At 45.3% G+C, this 20,737-nt stretch overlaps 1 protein-coding gene across 1 annotated transcript in view; it reads right to left on the bottom strand.

Moving 5' to 3' along the window:
* Positions 1-1,316, bottom strand: part of LOC130116070 (P2Y purinoceptor 3) — a 33,852-nt gene extending 32,536 nt beyond the window's left edge. The window contains exon 1 of the mRNA XM_056283999.1: positions 1,239-1,316. The gene's annotated coding sequence lies outside the window, so the exon portion shown is untranslated. The remainder of the gene's footprint in view (positions 1-1,238) is intronic.
* Between the last annotated feature and the right edge of the window lie 19,421 nt (positions 1,317-20,737).

Raw genomic sequence — 20,737 nt, 5'->3', positions numbered from 1 at the left:
CTCTCTTTCTCTCTCTCTCCATCTATCTGTCTGTCTGCCTGCCTATCTCTCTCTCTCTCTCCATCTATCTGTCTGTCTGCCTACCTATCTCTCTATCTGTCTGTCTGCCTACCTATCTCTCTCTCTTTCTCTCTCTCTCTCTCTCTCTCCATCTATCTGTCTGTCTGCCTACCTATCTCTCTATCTATGTCTGTCTGTCTGCTTACCTATCTCTCTCTCTCCATCTATCTGTCTGCCTACCTATCTCTCCATCTATGTCTGTCTGTCTGCCTACCTATCTCTCTATCTGTCTGTCTGTCTGCCTACCTATCTCTCTCTCTCCATCTATCTGTCTGCCTACCTATCTCTCTATGTCTGTCTGTCTGCCTACCTATCTCTCTCTCTCTATGTATCTGTCTGTCTGCCTACCTATCTCTCTCTCTCTATGTATCTGTCTGTCTGCCTACCTATCTCTCTGCCTACCTATCTCTCTCTCTCTATGTATCTGTCTGTCTGCCTACCTATCTCTCTCTCTCTATGTATCTGTCTGTCTGCCTACCTATCTCTCTCTCTCTCTATGTATCTGTCTGTCTGCCTACCTATCTCTCTCTCTGTATGTATGTCTGTCTGCCTACCTATCTCTCTCTCTCCATCTGTCTGTCTGCCTACCTATCTCTCTCTCTCTCTATGTATGTCTGTCTGCCTACCTATCTCTCTCTCTCCATCTATCTGTCTGTCTGCCTACCTATCTATCTGTCTGTCTGTCTGCCTACCTATCTCTCTCTCTCTGCCTACCTATCTCTCTATCCGTCTGTCTGTCTGCCTACATATATATATATATATATATATATATATATATATATATATATATATATATATATATCTGTCTGCCAACCTATCTCTCTCTATCTGTGTTTGCCTACCTATCTCTATGTCTGTCTGCCTACCCATCTCTCTCTCTCTATCTGTCTGTCTGCCTACATATATATATATATCCATCTATCTATCTGCCTACCTATCTCTCTCTACCTATCTATCTCTCTCTCTGTCTGTCTCTCTGCCTACCAATCTCCCTCTGTTAGAGGGGCAGCACCAAGCTAACCAAGTCATTTACACGCCTGCTTAACGAAAGACCATCACTGCCAGCGAACACAGACAACAGACTCACATCCATACACATATTTCGACTGAAGCGGTTTTTTTTTTTTTACAAATAAATGATTTTTTTGGGGGGTGGGGGTGGGTGTGAACCGACTTACCTCAAATACACGCCGCTCCAGTATGCTAACAAGCCCCCCCCTCGGCTGCGGCGCTGCCTCGGCACGCAGGTGTCCGCGGAAGCGTCCGACAACAAAGAGTGTCAACAACAACAACAAGAAGTACCGAGAGCAAATCAGACGGGTTAAAAAATTTAAAAAAAAAAACCCGGGAGGAAAAAGTTCGCTCTCAACACGCTCCGAGTCGTTTCATGCCAGCGCCGTGTACAGAACCAGGATTGGACCTTCTTCTTTTCGTCTCGTTCTTCACTTTCCCCGCCCGCCGAACACGCTCCAGCGCCTCCAGTCAACCACGGCCGTTTCCTCCGACCGGCGACGCGCTTTAATAAAACCAGGAGGAGGAGGAGGGGTGGGTCTTACGTATAGGAAGGTCTTTTTCCCCGTCTTCTCTGTAATCTCGTTTTTCTGAGTTAGAGGATTGGCTGAGGTAGACTCCCCCCCCCCCTCCCGGTCTTTACATGGGAATTTTAGTATTCCCTTCGGGCTATTATGCCTCTGGTTTTACGTGTGTGTGTGTGTGTGTGTGTGTGTGTGTCTAATCTCGTAAACGACTGCACCTATTAGCCCTTTTGTGTGTGTGCAGTTATGACTGTAGAAGCAGAAAGCCACATTATGTTTGCCACTGTACAGTTGGTACAGTTGTTTTAGTTACAACGTGTTCCCAGCATTTAACCCATCCCATGATAGGAGCAGCGCGCAGCCGCAGCGCTCCGGGACCAACTCCGGTTCTTTTTCCTGTTGCCTTGCTCAGGGGTACAGGTAGGAGCATTAACCCTAACATGCATGTCTTTTTTTTCCAATAATATTTCATTGGAAGGAACATTGAGTGTACAAAAAAAAATACAAATACAAATACAATGGATATGGAAATGATTTTCCCTCCATATTTTGGGAATCCCCCCCCAGCCCCATCTCATCCAACCTTCACCCACTGCCGATGCAAAAAAGGTTAAAAATAAGAATAAACATTAATTACAGTAATAACAGCTATAACATAAATCAAAAACTACAATATACAAATAAAAAAAGGTTAGAGAGGTTTACATCAACACGATGCATTACATTACATTACAGTCATTTAGCCGACGCTTTTCTCCAAAGCGACTTACAATAAGTGCATTTAACGTAGGAAATCAGGAGAACTACTAGTCATCAGAGGTCATAAGTGCATCTAAACAAGCATCTGAGAGCAAAACCAGTGCTAAAGCAAAAGTGCAAGAAAGACTTCTTTTTTTTTTTAAATGAGTGAATACAATAAGTGCTAAGAACAAGTAACAGGGTAGTAGTTCTTAAAGAGGTGAGTTTTCAACCTGCGCCGAAAGATGGGCAGCGACTCCGCTGTCCTGACATCAGTGGGGAGTTCATTCCACCACTGTGGGGCCAGGACAGAAAAGAGCCGTGACCGGGTCGATTGACAGCAAGGGCCTCTGCGACGGGGCAACCAGGCGTCCCGAGGCTGCAGAGTGAAGTGGTCGAGCGGGGGTGTAGGACTTGACCATGGCCTGGCGATAGGAAGGAGCTGTTCCTTTCACTGCCCTGTAGGCTAGCACCAGTCTTAAACTGGATGCGAGCAGCTACTGGGAGCCAGTGTAGGGACATGAGAAGGGGAGTTGTGTGGGAGAACTTAGGGCGGTTGAACACCAGACGAGCTGCAGCTTTCTGAACAAGCTCCAGAGGTCTGATGGCCGATGCTGGGGCACCAGCAAGGAGGGAATTGCCGTAGTCCAGCCGGGAGATGACAAGAGCCTGGATGAGCACCTGTGCCGTCTCATCGGTGAGAAATGGGCGAATCCTCCTGATGTTAGGGAGGAGATATCTGCAGGAGCGAGCAACCGATGCAACGTTTTCAGCAAACGACGGTTGGTCGTCCAGGATCACACCCAGGTTCCTCGCAGTCCGAGATGGCGTCACCACGGTGTTGTCAATGGTGATGGCCAGGTCTCGGTGCAACCTTTCCCAGGGAGGAACATCAGCTGTGTCTTGTCCAGATTGAGCTTCAGGTGGTGTGTCGCCATCCACTCCGAGATGTCAGTCAAGCACGCAGCAATGTGTGTCTCTACTTGTGTGTCAGAGGGAGGAAAGGACAAGATCAGCTGGGTGTCATCGGCATAACAATGGTAAGAGAAGTCATGCGAGCGAATAACAGAACCCAGGGATGTCGTGTACAGGGAGAAAAGGAGAGGACCCAGAACAGAACCCTGTGGAACGCCTGTAGTCAGTCTGCGAGGTTCCGACACAGATCCCCTCCATGTCACCTGGTAGGAGCGACCCATCAGGTAGGTTGCAAACATTGAGAGTTCAGAGCCTGTGACACCCAGCCCCTCGAGGGTAGAGAGGAGGATCTGGTGGTTCACTGTGTCGAACGCAGCTGACAGGTCCAGGAGTATCAGGACAGAGGAGAGAGTTTGCTCTCGCAGAGTGCAGCGATTCTGTCACTGCAAGGAGGGCCGTCTCTGTCGAGTGACCCACCCTGAACCCAGACTGGTTGGGGTCCAGACGGTTGTTCTGGTGGAGGTACAAAGAAAGTGGGTAAACACAGCACGTTCGAAAGTTTTGGATAGAAAGGGTAGAAGGGAAACTGGTCTGCAGTTTTTGACGTCAGAGGGGTTAAGTGGTGGTTTCTTGAGAAGGGGGGTGACTCTAGCAGTCTTGAAGGCTGATGGAAAGCATCCCACCTGGAGGGAGGTGTTGATGAGGTGGGTTAGATAGGGAAGGAGTTCAGGTGCTATAGACTGAAGAAGAGGGGAGGTGACCGGGTCAAGGGAGCATGTGGTGGGGCGACTGGATGTGATGAGGTTTAGAACCTCATCGGGGGAGAGGGGAGCGAGGTGGGACATGGAGAGGTGAGGGACGGTGCAGAGGGTGGGATAGTGCAAGCAGCACTAACCGGGTGGTGAGAAAAGGAGGATCTGATGTCGTTTACCTTCTTGTCAAAGAAGTTAGCGAAGTCATCAGGGAGAAGGGAGGAAGTAGGAGGAGGAGGTGAGGATTGAAGAGGTGTAGAGAAGGTTTCAAAGAGTTTCTTAGGATTAGAGGCAGAGGATAGGATTTTAGAGCGATAGAAGGCAGCTTTAGCAGCAGAAAGGGAGAAGGAGAAAGTGGAAAGAAGAGATTGGAAGTTGAGAAGGTCTTCTGGGAGTTTGCCTTTTCTCCATTTGCGCTCTGCCACTCTCAGTCTCCGTCTGTCAGTACATACTGATGCATTCAATCATCTCAAGTGTACCAAGTTCAGGAATATGAAGTACAGAGCACCATGTACAACTGAACTATCCAGCCATCCATTATCCAAACCGCCTATTCTGCTCTCAGGGTTGCGGGGATGCTGGGGCCTATCCCAGCAGTCATTGGACGGCAGGCGGGGAGACACCGCCAGGCCATCACAGGACCGACACACACACACACACACACACACACACACACCTAGGGACAATTTAGTATGGCCGATTCACCTGACCTACATGTCTTTGGACTGTGGGAGGAAACCGGAGCACCCGGAGGAAACCCACGCAGACACGGGGAGAACATGCAAACTCTACACAGAGGACGACCCAGGACGACCCCCAAGGTTGGACTACCCCAGGGCTCAAACCCAGGACCTTCTTGCTGTGAGGCGACCGCGCTAACCACTGCGCCATCGTGCCGCCCAAAACTCAACTATTTGTAATCATTTCTATTTACCAAGGCTGGACCCGAATATCCGACTATTCGGATATTCGTTCGTAGGTAGGTATTCGGTTTCGATTTTGGGATTCGGATAGTCGTTTTGTTTTTTTTGTTTTTTTGTTTTTTTTTAAACCTGTGAGGGGTAATGATGAGATGTACTGTAGGCTAACCCCAATGAACCGCTGGCTGGCTCGTTACTGTAATGAGCAGGGATTTGGCTTTGTTGATAACTGGCCTCCTTTCTGGGGCCGCCCTTACCTGCTGAAAGCGGACGGCATTCACCCTACTGGGGCCGGCGCCGCTCTTTTGTCTAGCAATATAGACTAGGGACTTTATCATTCAGCAGGTTGCAGGTGATTAGAGAGCCTGCTCAATCTAGTGCGGGTGTGGAGTCAACTAGTTTAATATGTTTAGTCAGGGAATTTCTCATCATATTATCAGACTGACAGCTTGGTCTGTAACATTGAGACCGTCTCCCTAACCTGCTGTATTGCTCCCAGGCTCTCCTCTCCTAAATGAGTGAATCGCAATAATCTTAATAATTATTCCTACCACTGGCGGTGGGGAAATTTGAAACAACGTGCCTAATAATCTACACAACCAAAAATCTGTTATCAAATAGGTGACCACATATCGTCCAAAGCGTTGGTCGTCAAAATCGTCAACAGAGTGTCTTATTCAAATTAATATTTCACCTATTGGCAGCTCTAAATTTCTGTCTACTAATGATCACTTCCACAAGATTATTAAATTCGGTTTCATAATTATCAGATCACGGTCTACCAAAGCCTTTCTAATAAATGATGATTCTTGGAACAGTTTCTATATGATTGGGTTATGTGAAACATGGCTGAAACCAAATGTTTTCCTTCCCTTAAATTAAGCTTCCCCACCTGACTATACTTATGTATATATACTTATCTATCGATGCAGCTTTTTCCGTCCATGATAGATAGATGGATGGATAGATGGATAGATAGACATGTCTGGATATCTATAGATTCTAGATCCACACGTCAAAATGTATATGAATATTGACAAGAGAATGTGCCAAACACTGGCCACTTTATGTCCACAAGGTAGGCAGCAATTCAAAGCAGCATAAATCAGCAACAACACACGCATTGTTAATCTGAAAACTTTAAACGATTTCAAAGTTCATGTCAACATACAGTATGTAATAAAAAAAGGGTTTAATCTGACGATTATATTTGCCAACAAATCCTATAACAAGCAGGTTAACACAGTAGTACGAGGCAAAAATGAATGAACAAATAACAGTGAAAGCTCAGAATCGTATATGTTCCCAGAATAGAGGGAGTTCCCTGAAATGAGTTGGGCTGCTCATTCCAATTCCTTCCTCTTTCGCTGTGTGGTCACGTGGTGGGATAATCCATGATGATGAGGGGAGACAGACAGAGAGACAAACAGACAGTTTAGTAGTCACATGACCAAGGCCGGTGGAATTTGTTTTTGGTACAGCATGTTAAACTCTGCAGCACAATACATCCATGGACAATAGCACATATTATCACAAACAATACAGTCACACAATAGCAGAAACAAACATTTTACATAGCAGTTGCTAGAGTCGGTGATGGGAAAAGGATGTCCATCCCAACCCGCTCCATCAGGGCCCCCACCAAGTACTGCTGCAGGGGGGCATGAGACCACTGAGTAGGCCCCTCCTTAGCCGTACAGAGGTCGCAGTAGCGCACATGTAGCTCGATGCCCTCTCAACACCCCGGCCAGTAGAATCGTCCTCAGAGATGGTAAAGGGTCTTGGAGTTCCCGTAGTGCCCTGTTCCTGCAGCACCATAGACCAGTTGGAGGACCTGGGGTCAGAGCACATGAGGCACCAGCAGCTGGAGCAGGTTATTCCCCCATCTGGGTACCTGCCATCAACAATACACCACCCCATTGTGGAGCCCAAGAGTACCCCACTGGGAATGGTAGACCTTCTCCTCAGGTCCAACCTCGCCCACTTTGGTCGTCGGCTTTCTTCCAGCCAGCCCCACACTCATGCCAGCACTGCATCCACTTCCTTATGTTGCAGCAGCTCCTGCTTTGACAACAGCAGCCAGCCATCATTACTGCAGGTCTGGATGGCTGCCCCTGCCAGCATCGCCTGGTGCTGCTCCTCCTGTCGCCGACAATAGTGGCCCTCCATTGCCATGCAGCGGCGCCATGAGAGGGCGTCAGCATTACCATGCTGGTGTCCCAGTCGATGCTGCACCTTGAAGTCGTATCCTTGCAAGGCCTCCTGCCACCGGGCCACCTGGCCCTCAGGGTCGCCAAAGTTCAGCAGCCAGGACAGGGAGGTATGGTCGGTACACAGCAGGATCTGACTCTCATGTAAGTGGGGTCAGAAATATCGCAATGCAAAGACAACTGGTAGCAGCTACTGCCGAGTGACACAATAGTTCCTTTCCACCCGGCTCAGTGCCCAGCTATAGTAGGCCACTGCCTGCTCCCCCTCCACTTTCCTCTGGGACAATACAGCACCAACACTCACTTTCCTGGTGTCAGTGTCTACAATGAAGGGCTCCGTGGCATCAGGGTAGGCCAACACATGGGCCTCGATCAGGGAGCTCCGGAGTCAGGCAAAGGCGGTGCTGCAGGCATCATCCCAGAAGAATGGGTGGCCATTGTTGGTGAGGCGGTGGAGCGGGCTGGCTATGGCTGGCTATTTTCTGCATGACGGCACGACTGTGTACGAGCCGTTCTCATAGCCTAGAGGCATGATGGGAATAACACTACTGCGCATAGATGGGTTTCCTGTTTACAAACATTACTGGGTGCATGCGCAGCCAGGGGGCAAAACCGCTTTGGTAGCTCTCAAAAGATTATGGGATGCATAATCTTTTGAGAGCTACCAAAGTGGTTCAACAATAAAACTGTTCAACATTTTCCACCCATCCTTTTCCGCGCGTCATCTCTGCTGTATCTGAGCTCTATCTTGGTTAAAATCTCTGCGCTGTAGCTGTTTTCTGCCCCCTAGTTGCGCACGCATCTCTGTGATGACATTGCATGGAAGCCCTCCTATATTCCGTGGGCCCCATGTACCCGGAGGTAACCCGGAAGCCAGAAACTTTTTCGGCGTATGCGCCAGGCAAGCAATTCCCATAGGAATGAACAGGCGCCATTTTTAGATCCGGTATCCAGTTCTACTATAATACATCCATGGTTGTACCGTACAGCAAGCCACACCTGGGTGAGGTAGGGCTTCCGTGGCGTCTCACCACCATACCTTGGAAACTTAGCAGGTGTTCGATATGCAGCCATGGTTGACGGAGGATCAGGTAGAGGGGTCTTTAGTGGTATCGCCAGGACAGGGGGTCATGTCAACCGCGGTTGGTCCGATCAGCGGAAGTTGTTCGGTGACTTTGGGTAATGACAGGCCCATCTGGATGCTGCTCTGGATATTGTTACCTTCTTGAAATAATGGCCTAAGTCACATTTTCAAGTTTTTCAAAAAACAGAATAAACTGAAATTGAAACACAATTAGTCAGTTTGTTCTGTTTTTTGAAAAACTTGAAAATATGACTTAGGCCATTATTTTAAGAAGGTGACGATATTTTTTCTTTAACAAGTTTTATTTCTAAATTGCAAGATTACTCCACATCAATCAATCAACACCAATGTATACAGACATACATGCCAGGGGTTATGAGGTAAATAAAATATAAAATGAAAGAAAAAGGAATTTAAAAAAATGAACAAAAAAATAAATAAAATAAAGAGAGGTTCAGCAGTTCAGGCAATTACCTAGTTTACACACGTCAAGAGTTTTTTAAGGCTCTTGATAGTTGGATGATCAGCGGCAGCTGACGGCATTGCAGTGTCCCCCCTGACCACTGGGAGGCGACTGGTCTCAGGTTGGTGCCTATTTTGTGCCGAAAACTCCCTCTCCATCAGGCGGTGGGCACTGGCACCATCAAGCTGGACTGGCCGCACTGTTGGCTAGAACATCATGTCCCGTATGGCTTTTTCTATCTCATGAAGCTCCATCCCACTTCTGAAACCAATGTGGCAAGCTATGCCATGAACGAATTAATCACCAGAGGCGAGCTTCATTTTAAATGCCAAACCTGCATCCCATACACCGCATGACCAACAGGAGTGGCTTTTAACAATTACCATATACAGAGAATCAACACCGCGATGATTTCCTCTCTGACGTCAAAACGGGTAACGTTAGTCCTACAGTCCGTACACAGTCCACTACTTAGTCCAAATCAACCCCCAAACAAACAACACATCCCAACATGACAGAACATTTGAGCAAGTAAAAATACAACATAAATCGCAACAATTCCCACTCCAATAATCCTTTGAGCAGAACAAAGCGCTATACTGTGGCCCATTCCCTTGGGTCTTTAGGCGACAAAATGGTTATTAAGATAATATAAGGTTGGATTTGGGGACTTACACACAGCTCAGTAATCGAAAAACAAGTACAATAAAGAAACTTACTTAAACGCTGCGAAAACACTCTGCCTCAGATCTCCACGAAAATGTAATGTTCAGTACTACCGGGTGAAGGGGCGACTGCTACATTACCCATAATGCACTAACCGGATGTAGCGGAAGTGGTTAATCTAACGGAATCATGCGGTCTACCGCGAGAGTGTGTTAGACCGCATGTTTTTTTTAACTGAATGCCTTCTTCTATGGTGTTACATGTCATTCAACAGGTACGTTACAGCAGCAGCGCCCCCACAGGCTAAGCCCATTTACTACACATCATATCTCCCTCTTTCAGGCAGAACACCTAAATATCTAACCAAAGCAAATAAACCTCAATGATGTAATAATAAACTCAAATAGCAATCTAAGCATGGTTATAGCATTTATGTGCTTCATAGAGATGTTTATCCTTAACGTAAAGCCATTAACTTTAGTCGAGTCAAGATGGCGACCCGTGCGGATAGTGGGTGGTGAGCTCCAAAGCTATAATTTGTACCGCATCACAAAGAGACCGATAAACCAAGCATTATGGCTTCTGTGCCCACGTTTTGAAAAAGAGGAACACTGTGAGTAAATGGAATAGCACATGTACCGATAGTGGCCTGTAGGGGCGCTATACAGCTACTGCCTGTATGTATGTGCAGAGACCTGCAAATAAAGTCCAGTTATAGAAATGGCGACCAAGTGTGTGCGTGCTCAATGATACATGGTACCAGAGTGAGGTCAAACTAGCCTACAAAGATGAACAACATTCGATCGCCAGAGGAGTTGAAGTTAAGTGGAAATGTCCACGAGAATTCGAAAGCTTTTAAGCAAAGTTTTGAGTTGTACGTGTGTGCAATCGGTCTGGAAGATGCGAGACACGAACGTCGGAAGCTAGCATTGCTTCTCACAGTGGCAGGCAGAGCCGCGAGGGACGTTTTCAACACGTTTCAGTTTCCTGAGGAGGGCGACGACCAAAAGTACGATGCAGTGCTAGCAAAGTTTGAAGAATATTGCACGCCAAAAAAGAACGAGACATATGAACGGTATTTTTTTTCGCAACAGAGTACAAGCCGAGTCAGAACCCATTGAACAGTTTGTCACGGACTTGCGTTTGAAAAGCCAGTCGTGCAACTTTGGCACATTGTGTGACTCGCTAATAAGGGATCAGGTAATTATCGGCATTTTCGACAAGAAAGCGAGAATGCAACTACTCAAAGAGTCCGATCTGAGCCTGGAGAAGACAGTACAGTTCTGCCAGGCGTCAGAGAGCACCAAGATGCAGCTCAAATCATTCGAGCCCGAAGCTGCAGCAGCAGCAGCGGTGGATGCGGTACACGAGAGGGCCGCAAGCAAGAGGAAAGTCCCGCGCGCCCAAGTCCACAAAGGACACGGACTCTGACACATGCGGGGGCAAACACGCTCCGAATAACTGCCCCGCTTACGGTGTGGACTGTCGTAAATGCGGAAAGAAGAATCACTACGCCCGGTGCTGCCTGTCAAAGAAGACGGTACAGGTGGTACAAGGCAGCGACACCGACACGACCGACACAGAAGAGGACGACGAAACGTTGTTTGTGGGAACTGTGGAGAGCGAGGAGGACAAAAAGGATGAGTGGATAGCCAATCTGGAAATCAACGGAACGACAATTCCTCTGAAATTGGACACAGGGGCTCAGGTGAACATACTGACGATGAAAGACTTTAAGAAACTGTACAAGAAGCCAAAAGTGCATGTGAAAAAGGTAAATCTGAGAACGTACAATGATGAACCGATTCCGACAAAAGGGGTATGTAGAGTCACACTGTCAAGGGATGGGCGCTCTGTTAATGCTATGTTTGTGTTGGTTGAATGCGATAGACAGCCCATACTAGGTCTGAAATCCTGTGAGAGATTGGGTCTTATCAAAAGAGTGCATGTAATTGACAGGTCTGTAGTGATATCTAGTGGTGCAGCTGACAAACAGCATGAGACTGTAGCTGACAGAGGAGATAAGAAAGCAATACAGGGACGTATTCAGTGGTATAGGATGCCTACCTGGGCAGTACAGAATCCAGTTAAAAGCAAATGCAGAACCGGTCGTCCACGCGGCAAGGAAGGTGCCGGTGACCCTTAAAGCTAGGCTGAAAGCAGAATTGCAATCCCTTATAGAGAAGGGCATAGGAACCGACTGAGTGGGTCAGTTCTCTGGTAATAGTTGAAAAAAGAATGGTGACTTAAGGCTCTGTATAGACCCAAAAGACCTGAACAAGTGGATCAAAAGAGAACACTACAAACTACCAACTAATTCAGACATCACTAGTGCTATGGCAGGCACACGTTTCTTCTCCAAGTTAGACGCATCATCAGGGTTCTACCAGATCGATCTAGATGAAGACAGCTCCAAACTGGGTACCTTTAACATGCCTTTTGGAAGGCACTGCTTTCTTCGCTTACCGTTTGGGATATGCTCAGCTCCAGAGGTGTTCCACAAAACAGTGCAGCAGCTGTTTGATGGTATGGAGGGTGTGGGTGTGTTTATTGATGACATAGTGGTCTGGGGCAAAACAAAAGAAGAACATGACGAGAGATTACGCGGGGTGCTAGAACAAGCACGTAGATCAGGGCTTAAACTAAACAAATCGAAATGTGAGTTTGGGATGACAGAGGTTACTTACCTAGGTGAAAAGGTGTCCGCAGAAGGGATACAGCCTGATCCAGAAAAGACAAGGGCGATAGTAGAGATGCCAGCGCCAAAAGACAAAACAGACCTGCAAAGAGCGTTATGGCTAGTCAACTACATGGGGAAGTTTATACCAAATATGTCTGCTAACACAAAGGCCCTCCGTAGTGTACTGGAAAAGCAAAATGAATGGCAGTGGGAGCACGAACATGCAAACGAGTGGGAGGTGTTAAAGGCCAACCTGATCAAAGAGCCGGTGTTAAAATACTATGATGTTGACAAACCGGTCAAGGTCTCAACTGATGCATCCAAAGAGGGTCTCGGAGCGGTGCTACTCCAACTACACGGCACACAGTGGTCTCCTGTTGCTTACGCATCCCGAACAATGTCACCTGCAGAGCGCAACTATGCGCAAATTGAGAAAGAGACATTAGGTGCAGTTTTCGGATGTGAAAAGTTCCACGAATATATCTATGGCAGGGAAATAATATCAGAGACTGATCACAAGCCGCTTATTGCCATTTCCAGAAAGCCACTTGGGGATGCACCGCCACACATCCAGCATCTTATGTTACGTCTACAGAAGTACCACATGACATTCGAGTTTACTGCGGGAAAGTACTTAGTAGTGGCAGACGCTCTCAGCAGAGCGAGTTTGAGGGACATGGCCCCGAGCAGCACCGAGCAGGAGGTGCAAATCCATGTGGACTGCGTGAAAGGCCAGCTGCCTGCATCAAACGAGAAATGGGCCCAGCTCGCGCAGGAAACGGCAAGCGACAGAGAGTTGCAGGATGTCATAGCAGCCATCCTCTCACCAGGAGATGAGGCCAGGATACTGCCAAGTCCGTATCACCACACCAGAGATGAACTGTCAGTGATCGACGGGGTACTCCTAAAAGGAAAAAAAATAGTAGTTCCCAGCTCCATGAGATCAGAGATGGCTAAGCTAGCACATGAGGGCCATTTGGGAATCGAGAAAAGCAAGAGGCAGGCTCGTGATGTACTGTTTTGGCCATACATGAACAGAGATATTGAGACTCTAGTACAGCGATGTGAGATATGCCAACAGCATAGGTATATGCAGCCTAGAGAGCCGCTTCTGCCTCATAGCAAACCGACCGAGCCATGGAGAAAAGTAGGTGCAGACCTATTTCAGCTGAAAGGGAGAGACTATTTAATCATAGTTGACTACCATTCAAACTATCCGGAATATGCGCTGTTGTCTGATACTACAGCAAAGCAAGTGATCACTCATTCTAAGTCCATTTTCGCAAGGCATGGTATTCCAGAAACCTTAGTAAGTGATAACGGGCCGCAATTTAGTTGTCAGGAGTTCGCAGACTTCGCTAAACAGTATGGATTCAAGCATGTAACCTCAAGCCCACTGTACCTGCAGTCAAATGGTCTAGTGGAAAAGGGAGTGCAAATCGTCAGACGGCTGCTAAAGAAAGCAGCGGAAGCGGGTGAGGACCCGTACCTGGCCGTCCTCAACTACAGAGCTTCACTGCTGGAATGTGGCTGCTCAGCTCAACACAAAGCTGCCGTCAGCGGAGCACCGGCTCCAGCGCGCTGACCCCCGCACACAGAGAGAGCACATGTCCAAACATGCCTATGACAAAAGAGCACGGCCCTTGGGACCTCTGGAACGAGAGGACCTAGTGAGGGTCAAATGCGATGGAAGATGGGGACCAGTCGCACAAGTCCTCAAAGAGACTGCTCCAAGATCATATGAGGTACTTACCAAGAGTGGCAACACGATCCGCAGGAACCGGAGACACCTGCTGAAGATTCCACGCTCTGAACCACAGCCTGTAGAGAATGGCAATGACAGGGAGGCTCCGGGAGAGCAAATAGAAGGGGGGCATACTCAATCAGACACAGACAGCCCTCCTGTCGTCGAGTCACCCTCACCTGGGGGGGAGCGGGTTCAGCCACCATCCCCGGAGGTGGAGCGGGTTCAAAGGCCAAGTAGAACCATTGTCAGACCTAGGCGACTTGTAGAGGAGTGCTAATAACACACACAGAGTGAGTTTTTATTGCAGCCTTGGAGTTCTGTTCTTGGGGTCATGTTGGGTTCTGGACTCATGTTATTTGTAAATTTATGTTGTATGGTTCCAAAGCAGTGTTTAATTTCGTGGGGGGAAAAAAGGGGGAGGTAAAGAGAAGTGTAATAATTGTATTGTTACAGAGTACCGTTACATTGTGTATTTGTACAAGCTTGAAAGTGCATTTTGAGAATTCTAGTCAGTATGCTAAGCTATAGATACAGACTTGTTATTGCAAGAGAACCATATTGAAGATAATCATCTGTTATTCCTTAAGATCAACTTTATCTTAATCTTTAGAAAAAGGGAGATGTACCGATAGTGGCCTGTAGGGGCGCTATACAGCTACTGCCTGTATGTATGTGCAGAGACCTGCAAATAAAGTCCAGTTATAGAAGTGGCGACCAAGTGTGTGCGTGCTCAATGATACAGCACCTAACACGTATTTCTTGCGAAATAAACGTGAAAAAGTAACACGCTAACTTCCTAGCTTTGCATTAGCCTAGTGCTAGCTTAACGTCGAGATCAACGTGCCGAAAAGAGATTCTAGAAAAAAAAACGGTACATCATTGCTTGAACAAGAAGTCGAGGGCTTTGATGGTTTGTGCTCACCGTTACCTGTTACACCAACTAAGAGCCTGGAACAGAAAAAACGGCGCTCCAAAGATGGTGAAGAATCGGAGGGCATTTCAAATGCTGATATCCTAAAAGCGGTGATTGATTTGACAAAACGCTTTACTACTCTTGAGCAAAACATAGCCAAGAACACTGACACCATTACCACAGTGTGCGAGCCGCTGAAACGGATGGAAATTCAAGTAAAAGAAAACAAAGAACACAAGTCTCGCAAACTGCAAAAGAAAAGTGAAGAGGCTGAACGTTACAGCAGGCGATGGAATTTACGCCTGCATGGAATGAGAGAGACACCTGCAGAAAACACCAAAGGAGAAATTGTAGTATCAGGTCTTATTGAGCTAGGAACCTTAATGTATGGGAAGGGTCCCCGGGGGGTGGCAATAAAGGTCGGACCCGACCAGTAAAGTCACCGGTGTTGTGAGTTCTTCTTTATAGGTTAATATTTAGTGTCATAAGACACACTAACTGAACATGGTGTCAGAATCGGGATGAATAGCCAACTTAGTTTAAGTATATTTACCAGTGCAGTACATAGAGGAGGAAAAATAGCCCACAGAGCAAACGTAATTGGAAGCTAGCTACGCTAGAGTTAGCCGTTAAACTAGCTAGCTGACGGAGAGCGCGAAAATGAGTCAGTTTCAAGTTCCCCCGCCAGAGAAGTTCTCATTCAAAGCTGAAGACTGGGCAAAATGGATCAAACGGTTCGAAAGATTTCGGATTGCATCAGGATTGGAGACACAAGCAGATGAGAATCAAGTAAATACATTGATCTACACGATGGGAGAAGAAGCAGAGGATATCCTGACCTCTCTGCATTTGACGGCAGAACAAGCGAGTGACTACGCCACAGTCAAAGACAGGCTGGATGCCCACTTCATAGCACGAAGAAATATCATCTTTGAGAGGGCTAAGTTTAACCAGCGCCAGCAGGAGCCGTGTGAGTCGGCAGACTGTTTTATCACTGCACTGCAATGTTTGGCTGAACATTGCGGATATGGAGCACTACACGATGAAATGGTGAGAGACAGGCTGGTGGTTGGACTGAGAAACTCAAAGCTGTCAGAACAGCTACAGATGGACCCGGATCTAACCCTGGAAAAAGCTGTCACAAGAGTATGACAGAGTGAACAGGTAGAGAAACAACAAAACATGCTAAAGAGAAACTTCGAAGAGGACATGACGAACACACAGCTAGACAGCATGCAAGGCCAACAGTGGAGCAGAGGGAGGTACGGACAGGACAAGCCACAGTCATCTCAGGCGGGTAAGAAAACAGCCCAGAAAGTGACCTCCAGGCAGACACAGTGTAAATGGTGTGGTGACATGCGAAGTCACAGCATGCAGCAATGTCAAGCCAGGGAAGTATGGTGCAACCACTGTATGAAACAGGGACATTATGCCAGGGTGTGCAGAGCTAAAACGGCAGAAGGTGCACACGTAGCCACACTGACAAATGATGTGGAGGACTATAATGAGGACTATCTGGGGGATGAGGAGAATGCCTATCTGGGAACTATGACTGTGGATGCAGATGAGTGTCCATGGATGACCGAAGTAAAAATGGACCAGTGCAACATTGTGTGCATCAGAGACACTGACCAGCGAGGGACAGTGGTGTCTATGGCAGGCACACCAAGGTCTTACCTGGTTGAGACACCAGGAGGTACGCTGCGGAGAAACAGGCTTCATCTCTCTCCAACTCCTGTGGCTCCAGATAATACAACCAACTTACCTGAGTCATTGCCAGAGGGCAACCACGCAACAGATGCAGGGAAAACACAGGTCACAGAAGTAGGACACAACCCAAATCAACAGTAGCAGAGCTTAATGTCTGAGAACCGATACCCACCTAGAGTGAGGAGACCTCCCGAGTACCTCAAGGACTTTGTGGGTAAGTGAGAAAAAAAAAAGAGAGAGAGAGATGTTGGCGTGGGTTGAAAATAACTGTTTGTTCATGGGTTGAAAAGAACTGTTACTTCAGACTACTGGTATTGTTCATATTACCACACTGTTATTAGAAAGAACTGTTAGTTCATACTACACTTTAGATTACCGTTATTTGGTTGATTTCAGAACAAGTAAGATTTTATTAGAAAGAACAGATTGAGTTATTTACATCATTAATACTGTTTAGTTATACTGTTTAGTTAACACACAGGGAAAGCTACATATTTCAGAAAGGGAAATGTAGTATCAGGTCTTATAGGGCTAGGAACCTTAATGTATGGGAAGGATCCCCGGGGGATGGCAATAAAGGTTGGACCCGACCAGTAAAGTCACCGGTGTTGTGAGTTCTTCTATATAAGTTAATGTTTAGTGTCATAAGACACACTAACTGAACAGAAATCATCAAGCTTCTCGCATTGCTCGCTCCTGGAGTTAAGGACAAGATGGGCTTTCTTGCCGACATGGTGCATAGAGTTGGAGCGCAACGTGAAAATGCAACTGGGCCCGTCCTTGTGCATTTCACAATGTGATCCTTCAGAGACAAACTCTGGAAGATTTCCCATGACAGTGGGATCCTGAAAGAGCGGAACTACTCCTCAAGGAAGATTTGACACAGGCCAACAAAATGAAAAGAAACAAACTCTGGCCACTTGTGGAAGCAGCCAGAAAGCAAGGAAAAAGTGCCGGTTTTTGTGGTACACAAGCTTATATTGAAGGAAAAATTGTGACCCTTTAAGTTAACACTGAGTTTAACACTCACAGTGTTCCAGCAAACAGGCCAGAGTTGGAGTGACTTTTAATAATACTAAATGGTTTAAAATGCACAATTGAGTGGGTTGGTACTTAAAGTTATAGTTGAGGTTTACTGTTCTACCATAGTAAGAAGTTTTTTTTTTCCAGACAGCTAATCTTTTGTTAGTTTATTTTCTTAAAGCATGACGAATTTTAAGTTTGATGCATTAAATTTATGTTCTATCAATGTAAGTGGATTACGTCATAGCACAAAAAAGAAGGCAGTTTTTCTCTTTAGTAGGTGTAAAATGCAGATATAGTTTTCTTACAGGAAACTCACTCATGTAGTGATGATGAAATTTTTTGGAAATCCCAGTGGGGGGATACAGTGTGTTTTTCTCATAGCTCAAATCATTCCGCTTGAGTTGCAGTGCCACTAAATAGGTTTAATGGTGATGTACTGGAGCCTGTTATTTCGGAGGAAGGATGGTGGATTATTTTGGTCTGAAAAGTGGACAATCTTTTGTTTATTACTTGCAATGTTTATGGACCAAATATGACAGTTCAAGCAAAGGACACGTTCTCTAAGCTCCCTTTAAAACTGACAGACCTTAAGGGAAAGTACAAACATCCTATTTTTATCATTGCAGGGGACTTCAAAGATTCTCCAGATGATGAAATGGATCGATGGCCTCCCAGATCTTCGTTGTCATTGGGTTTTAAGCCTACGTCATTTATAAGTGATCACCTCTTGCTTTCAGATGCTTGGAGGTTTATGAACCCCAGCGTCAAAGATTATACATGGACCAACTCTAGCGGATGCTCTCAGTTGAGAATTGACTAATGGTTATTATCATCACAAGGATTACAGTTCATTTCAGAGGTTTCTCATTCTCATACTCTGCTGTCGGATCATAAACTAATAAGTCTTAGATTAAAGGGCTCTAAAGAAAACTAAAACATCAGAGGATATCGGAAGTTAAATAACAATTTATTGGATGATAAAAAAATGTTAAGGAAAGTGTGAAACTACTTGCAAAAGATATTTTTAATGAAAAAGAAATGAGTCCAATTCAAACATGGGAATTTTTAAATTTAGAGAAGTTGCAATAAAACGTAGCAAAGAAATAAAAAAAAACTCTAGCAAAGAAGATCTCTTAATGAACCAGCTACATTTGTTAACTTCTAGGCACAATTTATCTGAAGAAGAATTAAAAACACTTAAAAGTCTCAGTGAAGAACTTGATAGAATGTATAGGAGACTCACCAATGGTGCCTTCATCAGGTCAAGGGCTAAGTGGTTAGAAGGGGGGGATTCCGGTTACTTTTTTGGTTTAGAAAAAAGAAATAGGAAAATAAATAATATTGCATCTCTTAATGTACATGGCATCATTAGCTCTGACCCTAATATTGCAAATTATATTACCTCCTTTTATAGCAAATTATATACATCCAAATTTAATCAATCAAAATGTGACACATTTATGGAACATGCTAAAGAATTTACCCCCCTGATTTCTGAAAAATTCAAAGAGAGCTGTGAAGGTGAGCTTTTAAGTTCAGAAATCACTGAAGCTGTACACCCAATGAAATTAAGGAAATCACTCGGAAATGATGGTCTTTCAGTAGAATTTTATCTTTGTTTTTGGGATTTAATTAAGGAAAATGTATTACTCATGTTCAAAGAATGCATAGCTAGAAAGGAGATGACAACAACCATGAAACAAGGTCTGATAACCCTAATTCCTAAACCAGATAAAGATCATTTAGTAATTGAAAATTGGAGGCCCATTTCACTTTTAAACACAGACTATAAAATGTTATCGCAAGTTCACGCTAAAAGTTTAAAAAAGAATCTAGCAGAGATAAGTGAAAACCAAAATGTTTTTTATGGCCAAGCGTCACATTAGCTCTAACATTAGATTAGTGTTAGACTTAACTGACTATTCGAACTACATAAATTCAAATGCATTATTTCTATTCCTTGATTTTTATAAGGCATTTGATTCAATTGAGCATTCTTTCATTATACAAGCCCTGCAAATGTTTGGTTTTGGAAGTAACTTTATCAGTAATATTGCCATGTTCTATAAGGACATAAACAGCTCTGTCATTCTGTATCCCAACGTTTCAAAAAGGTTCCCATTTCAAGAGGTGTACGTCAGGGATGTCCTATTTCTTGTTTTTTGTTTTTAATTGTTACTGAACATTTGTCTTTAAATATTTCACATAGCCCAGATATACAAGGCTTAACTATTTTTGACAGAGAGATAAAAATTACACAGCTAGCTGATGACCCTGTATTATTTCTTAAGGATAAATGGCAAATACAGAGTGCATTACATGTAACTGGTTAATTTTCAGAAGCTTCAGGTCTTAAGCTCAATATAAACAAAAGTGAAATGTTATGTTTATATGAGACTGAAGAGAAACTTATGTTTAATGTCCCTGTTAATGTGTAAAATACCTTGGTATTCACATTTCAAAGGATAATAATAATGATAATAATAATAAATCAATCTTACATAGCGCTTTTCTAATACTCAAAGTCGCTTTACAGTAAACGGGATGAAACAAGACGACAGATAAACATAACACAGACATACAGGGGTGGATGGGAAGGGGGGCTGTGAGAGGGGGAAGCGGCAGCCACACATGACGCCAGTAGTCCTCTCCCACTTGGACAGATACAAAAGGGAAAGAAAAACAAACATCATAAATCACATAAATCACAGATGAAGTCTGAAGAGGTGAGTCCCCACCAATGACCTGAATGTGGGCAGCCCGCAGCTGTGTCCGATGCACTTGGGGAGGGAGTTGAGGGAGGGGGCAGGTCGAGCGCTCAGTCCCCAGCCTGCCTCAGACCAGGGGTGGATGAGCGGACGGGGGGGCATGAGAAGGCCATGGAGAAAATGTGTGTTTTGAGACAGGATTGGAAGAGTGGGAGGGATTCTGAGTCTCTAATGATTTGGGGAAGTGAGTTCCAGAGCCTAATCCTCTGGAAGTGAGTTCCAGAGGATTTGGCTCTCAGACAACAGCTACATTTTCTCCCTATAATTAAGAAAGTCAAGTCAATTCTTAATATGTGGCTTCAGGGAGATCTCTCCATTTTTGGAAGAGTGTTATTGACAAAGGCTGAAGGAGCATCAAGACTGGTTTATCCTACCTTGTCACTCTATGTTAATGATGTGCTCTGTAAAGAACTTAATCATTTATTTATCAAATTTGTATGGAAAAACAGACACCATTACCTTAAAAAGGAAATACTCAGATTGGAGAGAGCTGAAGGAGGATTGGAAATCTTAGATTTTGTCCATTTAAATTGCACCTTCAAGATCAAAT

The sequence above is a fragment of the Lampris incognitus genome, chromosome 7 (genome assembly GCF_029633865.1).
Source record: "Lampris incognitus isolate fLamInc1 chromosome 7, fLamInc1.hap2, whole genome shotgun sequence".
Classification (NCBI taxonomy): Eukaryota; Metazoa; Chordata; class Actinopteri; order Lampriformes; family Lampridae; genus Lampris; species Lampris incognitus.
Note: the sequence above shows the minus strand (reverse complement) of the source record. Positions and strands in the feature narration are given on the sequence as shown.